Below are 10,889 nucleotides of genomic sequence, written 5' to 3' on the forward strand. Positions count from 1 at the left end.
TTTCATCTCCCACCGCATTATTCAAAATAAATCTATTCTAAACAAAAGAAAAATTATATATTTTGAAATAGGACTCTCTCCTCTAGAACATCATATATATATATTTTTAAATTGATATAATTTCTTATTTTTTTCTTTCTCAAAATAAACATATTTTTGAGTGCTAAAATACATGCTTGTAGAATTTTTTAATTACAATATGCTACATCTAATTAAAACACTATAAACTCTATATGAAAATATTCTTGATTTTGAACTCTATAAAATGGTATTTATATGTTACTAAAACAATATCATTAAAACTAAGAAGAGTTATTGAAATGTCACTTTTCTAAAGTAATCTTATTTATCTAGTAGTTGGATACAAACTAGTATAAAACATGCATTTAATAGACATCTCCAATTGGAAAAGTATGAAACCATATATAACTTAGCTAGAATGAATTTATCTAGATAATATGTTTGATAAAAAAATATTTTTGGATAGAAATACTCAAATTCAGCTATTCTAATAAGTCAGCCTGAAAGGTGACACAACTTTGTACATTTACCCAATTACCTTTAAAGGGAACCTTACCCATCCTCTTCCTCAGCTCAACAAGTTTTGGTTCATCTTCTGCACTTAGTATATCATTTTCCAAGTGATATTTCTTCTCTTTCCCATGGGAACTACCTTGATTTATTCTATTTAACTTATCTTCTTCCCTTAGAGCATATTGATAAGCATCCTCAATAGAAGTAGTATTCAACATACCAATCTCATTTTGAATATTGAATCTCGAACCATTAATGAACTAAACCACCTTCTCCTTAGAATGTTCTCAATGTCTAGACCAAATAGTGAATTTATATAACTCCTCAGTATAATCTTTCATAGTTATATCCTTCTACTTTAGATTACACAACTTCTTAAATAATTCAAGTTCATAATTGCTAGGTATGATCTCAACCTTCAATTTTTTCATAATCTTCATCTAGTTATCTTCATTTCACCTTCTTCTTCTCTATCTAGTTGCAATTCTTTCTACCAAAGAGTAATATGTCCTTTTAGCTTACTCTGTGCCAACCTCACTATGAGTAGATCTCCAATATCCTCTAACTCAAAGTAGTCTTCCAATTCACCAATCTAATCAATCAGGTCTTCAGGATTCAAACTACCTAAGAAATTAGAAACATCCATCTTATGCTTCATCTGTAACTGAGTGCTAGATCTATCCATCCAACCAACTCTATCTTTCATAGATCTCTCCACCTAATTAGTTTTATCCTCACCACTCAATTGAACAACCTTGAATTTTTCAGTGACTTTCTCATAACCATCTTCAGTAGCCATATACTAACGTACACTAGGTATAACCCTCATGATTTCATTATTTATAAATTCCATCTTAGATCTTTCTTTTTTTTGACCTTCTCTGAGATCATTACTTCCACAATATTACACAAATCTTCAATCACCCTAGGGTCCAATCTTCTCAGAGGCATCTTCCAAGATCTTCATAAACCCTTTGTGGGAAATCCCCAACTAGATAAAATCTATTCTCTAATAATCTTCACCCTATGTCTTGGTGCAAACTGCCTCAACTTGGGTAATCTATCTATATGCTAAGGATAATGTAAGCTCTAATACCACTTGATGTAGTACAAGGTAGGAGAATCCCCATAGGAGATTTCCTAGCTCCTAGAAATTAACCACACAATAAAATATAAACAATAACTTAGAGATTTAGATCCACAACAATGCCAGTTCTCATTAAGAATCATAAGATTTGCATCCAACATGCCTGGTTGTAAGAACTTCCAAGTTATGACCAAATACAAACGAAAATACAATAGCAATTCCACAAGACCTCTCAAGATACAACCACTAGCTAGTCTAGAACAACAATCTCATAGAAAATCTAAGAAGAATATAAACTTGTGCTTGGAAGCCACCAAGCAACCTCCTTACTTCTGAAGACACAACCAATAGCTTAGATAACATAATTCTCTCTCTCTCAGCTACTCCTTGCTTCCTCCATGTTGGATGAATAATGATTCTAGAATCCATAAGACCCTACACTTTTACCCAACTAAGACACAAGTTGGCCTAGCAAGTTATAAATTAAATAAACCCTTACATTAAATATATAACTAAGTCACATGTTGGCTTACAAAAAATATTAAATGTCCAAATACCTTAGAAGGATTACAAAATGATCATTTAAATACACCTAGGAATAATAACCAAGACACGAATAGGTCCACAAAAAATCCCATGATCGCTCCACATCATGATCTCATACCACATGCATTAAATGCTCTAAGATGATTGATTAAATCTGCAATAACTTCATTTGGCAAGCCCATACTGCCAAGCATCAGCAAAGCCACAAGCATCATTGAGTTCCCACAAGCATTGTTAAGTTCTAGAGTTGTTGAACAAAAAACACATGCCAATGACTACAGACAGTGTTAAGAAACATAGTATAAGCCAAGCAATAGTTTATAGCGAGCTCCTTTAGCAATCAAGAGCCTTGACCAACATTACACCCAGTTATGATTGAGCACCACTCCTTTGGTTACTGAGGCCCTAACTCTAAAGCCAAAAATCTCTACAACATGGAGGATTAAAAACTACCCTAAGATGCTCCTATATCATAAAGTGATGTGCAAATAATTAAAAATGGGTAGAATGATAATGTCAAGTTACAAGATCAAGACCTATTCTTTTGATGATATTTTGGAGTTGGTTCATATTAACTTGTGTAGCCCTATTGGTGTACAAATTTATTCTGGTGACAAATATTTCATTTTGTTTGTTGACTTTTCAAAATCGATTAGTATAATGTTTCTTAATGAAAAATATGAAAGAAATAGGAAGGAGACTAAAATATTTGAGATCAGATAGAGGTGGTGAATTCATCTCATATGAGTTATGTTGGTGTAAATAAGTATTTACTATTTACACTTAAGTTTACTTAGGTCAATGAATTATTTTATTGTTTCTTAGGTGAGACACTTAGGAGTTTGTGTACAATTATGAGTTGTCATGCTGACAACACTAGAGTAGGAAACTCTAATTCAACACATGGTGTCTACAACATAATTTTGCATGCTACACCTTGTAGGCTTATCCTCTCATTATCGAACTTACTCTTGTGCTTAATGGGGGATAATCCACTTCTACTGGACATGTGCTTGGTTGAAAAACTTATTAGTATGTTGATTCCTAGGCATTCTAGAAGCATTCCAGAGGCCTTTATATATAGGCACTCCTAGTGTACTTGAACATTGAATTGAATATCATATTGTTATTCTGATCATACTCTTTTGGTCTATTCTTGTGCTTTTTCTTGAGTTCGTTGATCTTGGGTGATTTTTCCCTAAGATAAATTCTTACATGGTATTAGAGGTTGGGGAGATTCTCTTTACATAGCCATTAAAGACCATTCTTACTTCAACACCTTGACCTAGATCTAGAAAATCCGTAGATATTGGGAGTGTCTAGAGCCAAAGTGGACCTCACAATTACATCCAGAATGTCAATTCGGTGAAAATTGACTATAAATTTTCCTACCCTAGGCCAAAGTTGATATTGAAGATTTTTTTTTTCAAACTGAAATCTAAAGGTGTGATTTGCAAGTTTAGTATGATTTTCTATTAGATCTGCAATATATTTTTTTTCAGATCTGTGTTTTTCCTCTGCGATTTTTGTGCAAATCTTTAGATTTTTTTTTAGCCCATCAGGGTTGCAGAGAATTTTTTTTGTAGGAATCGGGCAGTGACACCCTGGCCCTACATGGAATATTCCATTTTGATCCATAGTATATCCTAATTAATTGGTAGTTCAAATTCGGCAATTTAGTACATAATCTGGTAGCTTCAACAATTATTTTAACATTTTCACACTAACTGACACACTGCCCTACACAAAAAGTAGCTCACCAATTCCACGATAGCTTTGCATTGTATGTGTAGCTTATTTGATTTATATGCCTCTACATTCACATAACCCACCAATGTGGGACTAAACAAAATACCCTCCAGTGATGATTTATCAATTCCAGCCCCTGGTAGCAAACACCCCTTCCCAACGTTCATTATTCATGGCATGGCCCAGGTCGCATGTTCTCTGCTAGCAACGAAATTTAAATTTTTTGGACAAGCCAATTGTTAATGGTCACTGCTATCTTTTTCGAATGACTTCTAGCCTGACAACCACACAGCTCATATGACATACAACAAGTCCACACAACAAGATAGTTGGCCACTGCAATCAACATGTCAGTGCCGAAGGACACATCAATCTGTGACTGAGCCTTTGATCGTTCAAATAGCCATGTTAGCACTCCATAGGTATCCACATCAGCATTGACACAGAATCCATACGGTGATATGTGGCATTTGTACATATTTGTATCGCTACATCATGTTGATGTCATCTAGGGGTAGAGTTTTTGCTGATATCATCATTTTCCTTTCTTAAATTCAATGATCATCTAACCATCATTAGGAGGCAAATTTGAATTTTTGTAATGACTATTTGAACGTCAAATTCAACCTCACAGTTTGCCACCCAGACCCCTCTCTAGATTTAGTTTTGATTTGATAGTCTAACTTTGGGAGGTCATAAATCGATCATCCGAGCTCCAAATTAGGTCTAATTTTTTTTTTGGTTAGAATCTTCTACATTTTTTAGTGGTGTAGTTCTTTTCTAGTTTTGGTGCATGAATTTGTCAGAAATTGCATCTTTTGGTGATTGTACCTATCAAATCCTACATTTTGCAACTTCAATTGCTTCGTATCAGCTCATCTGGACACAAAATCAGGTTTCATTTTTTTGAAAGTGCATAATCTTTTGTCTACTTTTGAGGTCTACAATAAGATTATAGGCTTGTATAGACAAAAATATCACTTTTAGAAATAAGTCCTTTTTTTGCTTTATATTGCTTCAAAATTGTTGTACATTGTAAAGTTCTAGATTTGTACTCCATAAGGAGGTTGTAAAAAAGAAAAATTAGAAGTCCACTAAGGCCAAAATTGGCAAGTGGCTATTGTAAATGCACTAAGTATAAAGTGCCAAAAACATCTTTTTTGGGGGGGTTTCTTGATTGAGTGAAAAGGGGGGGTGTTTCTTGGTGTTGTGTTCCTCTTTTTCTATTGTTTTATTTGATTTCTTGCATCATGGGAAATTTTAAGTTTTCAAAATTAACACCACATAACTATGCTACATGGTCTATTAAAATGTGGTGTCAATTAATGCATAATGAAGTTTCTCAATATGTAGATGGTAACCTTCCTAAACCAATAGGTGATCAAGTATCAAAAACTAATATTAATGCTTGGTAAATGGCAAATAGGAAAGCCCTAGCTGATATCATGTTTGGGGTTGAAAACAAAATCCTCTATTAGATCAAAAAGTATAAGACATCCAAGGATGCTTGGGATGCCCTCAAAAACCTGTATAGTAAAGTTTTTGAGGAGGATGTTTAAAAATTGAAGATGAGCTTGTCTCCCTAGATCCTAAGATATTTGATTATATATAGGAATTTATCATAAAGGTGAATGAATTAAGAATGATGCTTGATGATAGTGGTAGTCCTATTAAAGATGACAAGTTAATCCATCTCATTCATAATAAGTTGCCATCTGAGTACTCCACATTTGTTTCTTCTTACAACACCACAAAGACTAAATTAGGGGTTACCTATCAGAAAGTCACTTTTGATCATTATGCTCAACTGTTGGATGATGAAGAAAAGAAGTTGTAATCAAAGGGGATTCTGAAGTCACCCAAGTCTAAGGCATTGGTGGCCAATAATGAGGGTTCTAAAAATTCAACTAGTCAAACTTCAAATAAAGGAAATGGCAAGAAGAAGTGGAAAAATAATACACAAGAAGATACAGAAAAGACAACACCACTATCAAATCAACAAGGCAAGTCTTCTTCGATTTCAAACAAGAAGGGGGACACTAATAAGGAGAAGAAAAAGCGTGTCTATTGCAAGAAGATGGGTCATGATGAACATGAGTGTTGTCATAAAAAGATTGATGATTTGATGACCATCATGAAGAAACACAATGTTCCACTGCCTAATGCTTATAAGGAGAAAGGATCTTCATCTTTAGATTCAAAGGGCAAAGGAAAAACACTTATGGAAAACTCAAGTTCTTCAGTAGAATGGATTCTTGACTTAGGTGTCTCATATCATATGGGTTCTTCAAAAGGAGAATTTTCTTCCTTGAACCAGTCTAAGGCACCACACATCTTTGTAGGAGATAATACAAAAATGGAAGTTGAAGTGAAAGTACATGTGGAGATGGAAAATGGAGAGTTTAAAGAAGTTCTCTATGTTCCTAACCTTAGCTCTAATCTCCTCTCAATTTACCAAATCACTCAGTATGGAGATGGCAATAAAGTTGATTTCCTTCATGATTCAGTAATGGTGCACAATCTCAATGATGATGCATTGGTTGCAATGGGGAAAGTTATTTATGACACAAGGTTGTATTCTTTCTCCCACTTTGTACCTAAATCTCCTTCACATGCCTTGTTGACTTAATCTCATTCACAAAGTACATTATCACATAAGCAATATGGCCATCTCGCCTTTTGCTATCTTCATCAAATTTTCTCAAATAATATGGTCAAAGATCTACCTACAATCAAATTTTCTAAGGGTAAATGTTCAACATGTTTAGTGGATATGCATCTAGAGGATAATTTTGATAAAGGGAAGTCTTCAAGAGAACTAGTTGTTCTTTACTTGGTTTACATGGTACTAGCAAGTCCTTTTGTTGTGACATAAGTTAGCTAGATTTGCTACATACTCACTTTCATTGAAGATTTTTCATGCTACACATGGGTCTACTTTCTTCATCACAAGAATCAAGTGTTGGACAAGTTTCTAGCCTTCAAGACTAATGTTGAAAAGAAATCAAGGAAAGCCATCAAAGTTCTTCAAATAGACAATGAAAGTAGATATGTGAACACAAGACTTAAAGTCTTTTGCAAACTTGAGGGTATTGATCTTCAGAATCCACCAAAATTCATTCCGCACAAGATCAATGTTGTAGCACTGAGGATACAAACTCTTAAGTCAATGACAAGATGCATGATACAATCCAAGTCTCTAGATCCTATACTTGAAGTCAAAGCTATAAGCAGTGCTAATAACATACTTAATAGGTCTCCTCATAATGTCTTAGATGGAAAGACTCCTTTTGATGCATGGTGTAGCAGAAAACCAATTGTGAAACACTTCAGAGTCTTTGGTTGTTCAACATGAGAAAACCTATCTTCTAGGGGATATAAGGCCCCACCACCTAGATGTTGTACTTTCATCAGATATGAAGACAATGTTAAGGCATATAAACTTATGGATCCTAAGACTCATGAGACTTTTATAAAGAGGAATATTCACTTTGAGGAAAGTTCACCCAGCTTATCCTCTAATCCTCTCCATGCTTCATACATTATGGAAATTGATAGTGACACCAGCGGTAGTGATTCAACAGATTAAGATATGTGGGATCATATTGATAGTTGCAGTCCATGTTCACATCATCAGCACATTCCACATGCATATATTGCTGTAGTTATAGGTTCAGAACTATAGACTACACCTTGTCTTTTAGCTCTAGCATCAGAGGATGACTACATAGCAGATATTTCAGGTTTATTTGTGGAGTCATACATAGCAGATTTGGGAGACATTATTGATGATATACATCTTCTCTTTGATGAAGAATATTCTTCTTCAATTGTTGTGAGGGCTCATTCTCACCCTCTTTTCCATTCTCTACATGACCAATCTTCATAGGTTCATATGATTGTGGATCCTTATGTACAGTAGTTTCAGGAGGTCTCTTTATCATTCAAGGAGATAGTAGGTTCTTTGAGATAGGTTCTACATCCATGCTTGCTACATCTGACATTGTTCTTTTCAATAGCACTGGAAGGGGTGACAATCAATATCGACACAGAGACAGTTGAGTAGGTTTCAAAGGCATCATTGATCATTGAGATTCTTTCTACACGTAGGGGGAGCATCTCATATGTAACTATGATATTGTGTCTTCAAAAGGCTAGGAATGTTATTCAACAATCATGGATCAGATTCTACATTGGAGTAGCTATCACTGATTGGCATTCTTCATTTGGGGAGGGGGGGACTACCTTGTCTCTCTTCTTCTTCTCTTTTATGGGGGGGATCTTTTCCTCTTATGGGGTCTTTTCCTTCTCATACTTTTCTTTTGTATATACTTGATGTATGTCATAATGGGGGGCCCTGATTACTCCATCCATCCATGCATCTTGTTTTTTATCTCTCCTTTTGGGGGAGGGCTTTTCCCATGACGTTTTCCCTCTTTCTCCGCTTTATGAGATATTGCATTGCACTTTTTTACATGGGTACCTAACATGGCCTAGTTCTTGCATTTCATCCTAGCTTTCACAAGCTTAAGTGCATTCCCCTAAGTTGCACTTAAGGGAAAGTGTTGGTGTAAATAACTATTCACTATTTACACTTACTTAAGTTTACTTAGGTCAATGCATTAGTTTATTATTTATTGGGTGAGACACTTAGGAGTTTGTGTACTCTTATGAGTTGTCATGTTGACAACACTAGAGTAAGAAAATCTAATTCAACACATGGTGTCTACAACACTAGAGTTTGCATAGTTAACTAAGTTGTTATGTAGACAACATAGTTATTAGCACTCATATTTTATCATATGGTATCTACAACATAATTTTGCATGCTACACCTTTGTAGGCTTATCCTCTCATCATTGCACTTACTCTTGTGCTTAATGGAGGATAATCCACTTCTAGTGGACATGTGCTTGGTTGTAAGACTTATCAGTATGTCGATTTCTAGGTATTCTAGAAGCATTCCATAGGCTTTTACATATAGGCACTCCTAGTGTACTTGAACATTGAATTGAATATCATATTGTTATTTTGATCATACACTTTTGGTCTATTCTTGTGCTTGTTCTTGAGTTCCTTGATCATAGGTGATTTTTCCCTAAGGAAAATTCTTAAAACTTGAACATATTTTTCAATAACAAAGAAATCAAGAGACAAATGAGTGCACCAAGGGCTCAATCCTAGAATAGTATAGCTAAAAGGAGAAATTAGTCAATTATGGATTGTGCAAGAACTTTGATGATGGAGAATGATGTTTAAAAAAAGTACTAGAGAGTAGTTGTGAGTATTGTAGTCTACACTTTGAACTAAGTACATGTGAAAAAAAGTATAAATAAAACACCATTTGAACTTTGGTATGGTTATGCATCAAATGTGAATCATTTTATAGTCTTTGGAAGAAAGTGTTACATTATGAAAGATGAAATAAAATAAAAAATTGATTGAAAAAATGATCAAGGTATATTCCTAGGTCATCCTACTAAGAGAAAAGATTATAAGTATTTGAATTCTAACACTAAAAAAATTGTGGAAAGTGAAAATGTTAGAGTTGATGACTTTGTAGAGAAAAATGAAGAAGATTGCAAGAAAGAACTTGAAAAATATAGAAAGTTTGTTTGTATCTATGAAGGTGAATATAGCACCTTACCTAAACTAGAAAAGGTGGTTGCCAAGCATTACTAGCTAGGCACTGGTAGGGTGCTATAGTAGAGTTTTTTGGAGCATCAACAAACTACCAAGCATCAAGCTAAATGCGCCAAGTCATAGATAGAGACTGTTAACTAGGAAATAGTGGAATCTGAGTTTTAGCTAGAGACAATAGAAGATGTTGAACATGCAGAGTCTTGTGAACAAGAACAAGAGGAACCAAGACCCAAATATGTATTGGAAAAGTATGTGAGAAGACATCATGCATCAAATTAGACCATTGGAGATAAAGATTCAAGAATCATGACAAGAAGAAGATGTTGGAAATATAAGAAAAGTAATTGAGAGGGGAGGTGTGAATTAGTTAACAAAAAAATAAATCATAGACCCCTTAGATGTCAATACAACTCAAAACCAAAAATTTACTTAAACTAAATTACTATTTATACTCAGTTAACATAGAAGCACTTGGTTAACACTAACAATTTATTATCACTTGATAGGTATGGTAATATCAATTGTTATTTGGTAAATACTAAACATGTAGATATTAAGTGTGATTAACCTTAATCAACTTAGTTGCATACATAAAATAAACGAACATAAGATACACCAAGATTTAACATGGAAACCCAATTTGGGAAAAAACACCAATTCCAACTAGTTACTATTTTTTATTCTTATGAAGTGAGACCTGTTAAGAGCTAACCTTGTTAAAGGTTACAAAACACACTGTTATGTGTGGTCCTATTAATGGATTGAATCACCCTATTAGGAGTGGCTTTGTTAGAGGTTTTTAGATACTTCAATCTAGAAATGCCACCTTGCTAGAGGATTTACACAATAGTTGTTAGGCTAACTCTATTAAGAGATTTGATTCACTACTAGAATGGTTAGAGAGTAACAATGAATTGACTTGATTGCTAATGCAACTATCTTTGCTGATTTTGATTTCAATTATGGCTTGAATACTCGACCCTTCCTAATTCAATTAATCTTTACATCTCAACAAGGATATTCTTCTTATCCTTACAATTCACTTCCTCTTAGAATCCTCTTATCACCCACACATTCCCACATTCAATCCGCAACTTGACCATATACTTATGGGTAAAAGCATAGATCTGTGTCACCGTTTGTGATACAAAAACCTATTTTGGTCAAATCTCATTTCTCTATCAAAACTCAATTTTAAAAAAAAAACTAAAAATACCCTTTTATAGATTTCAAATTCAATATCATCATTATATAAATTTTTGAGTGTTTTGATTAGTTATAATATGTTATAATCTAAAAATATTATAAGTCGATATTTCAACATTTCAGA

The sequence above is a fragment of the Cupressus sempervirens genome, chromosome 9 (assembly GCF_028749045.1).
Source record: "Cupressus sempervirens isolate cs-2001-9-10 chromosome 9, ASM2874904v1, whole genome shotgun sequence".
In the NCBI taxonomy this organism is placed as follows: domain Eukaryota; kingdom Viridiplantae; phylum Streptophyta; class Pinopsida; order Cupressales; family Cupressaceae; genus Cupressus; species Cupressus sempervirens.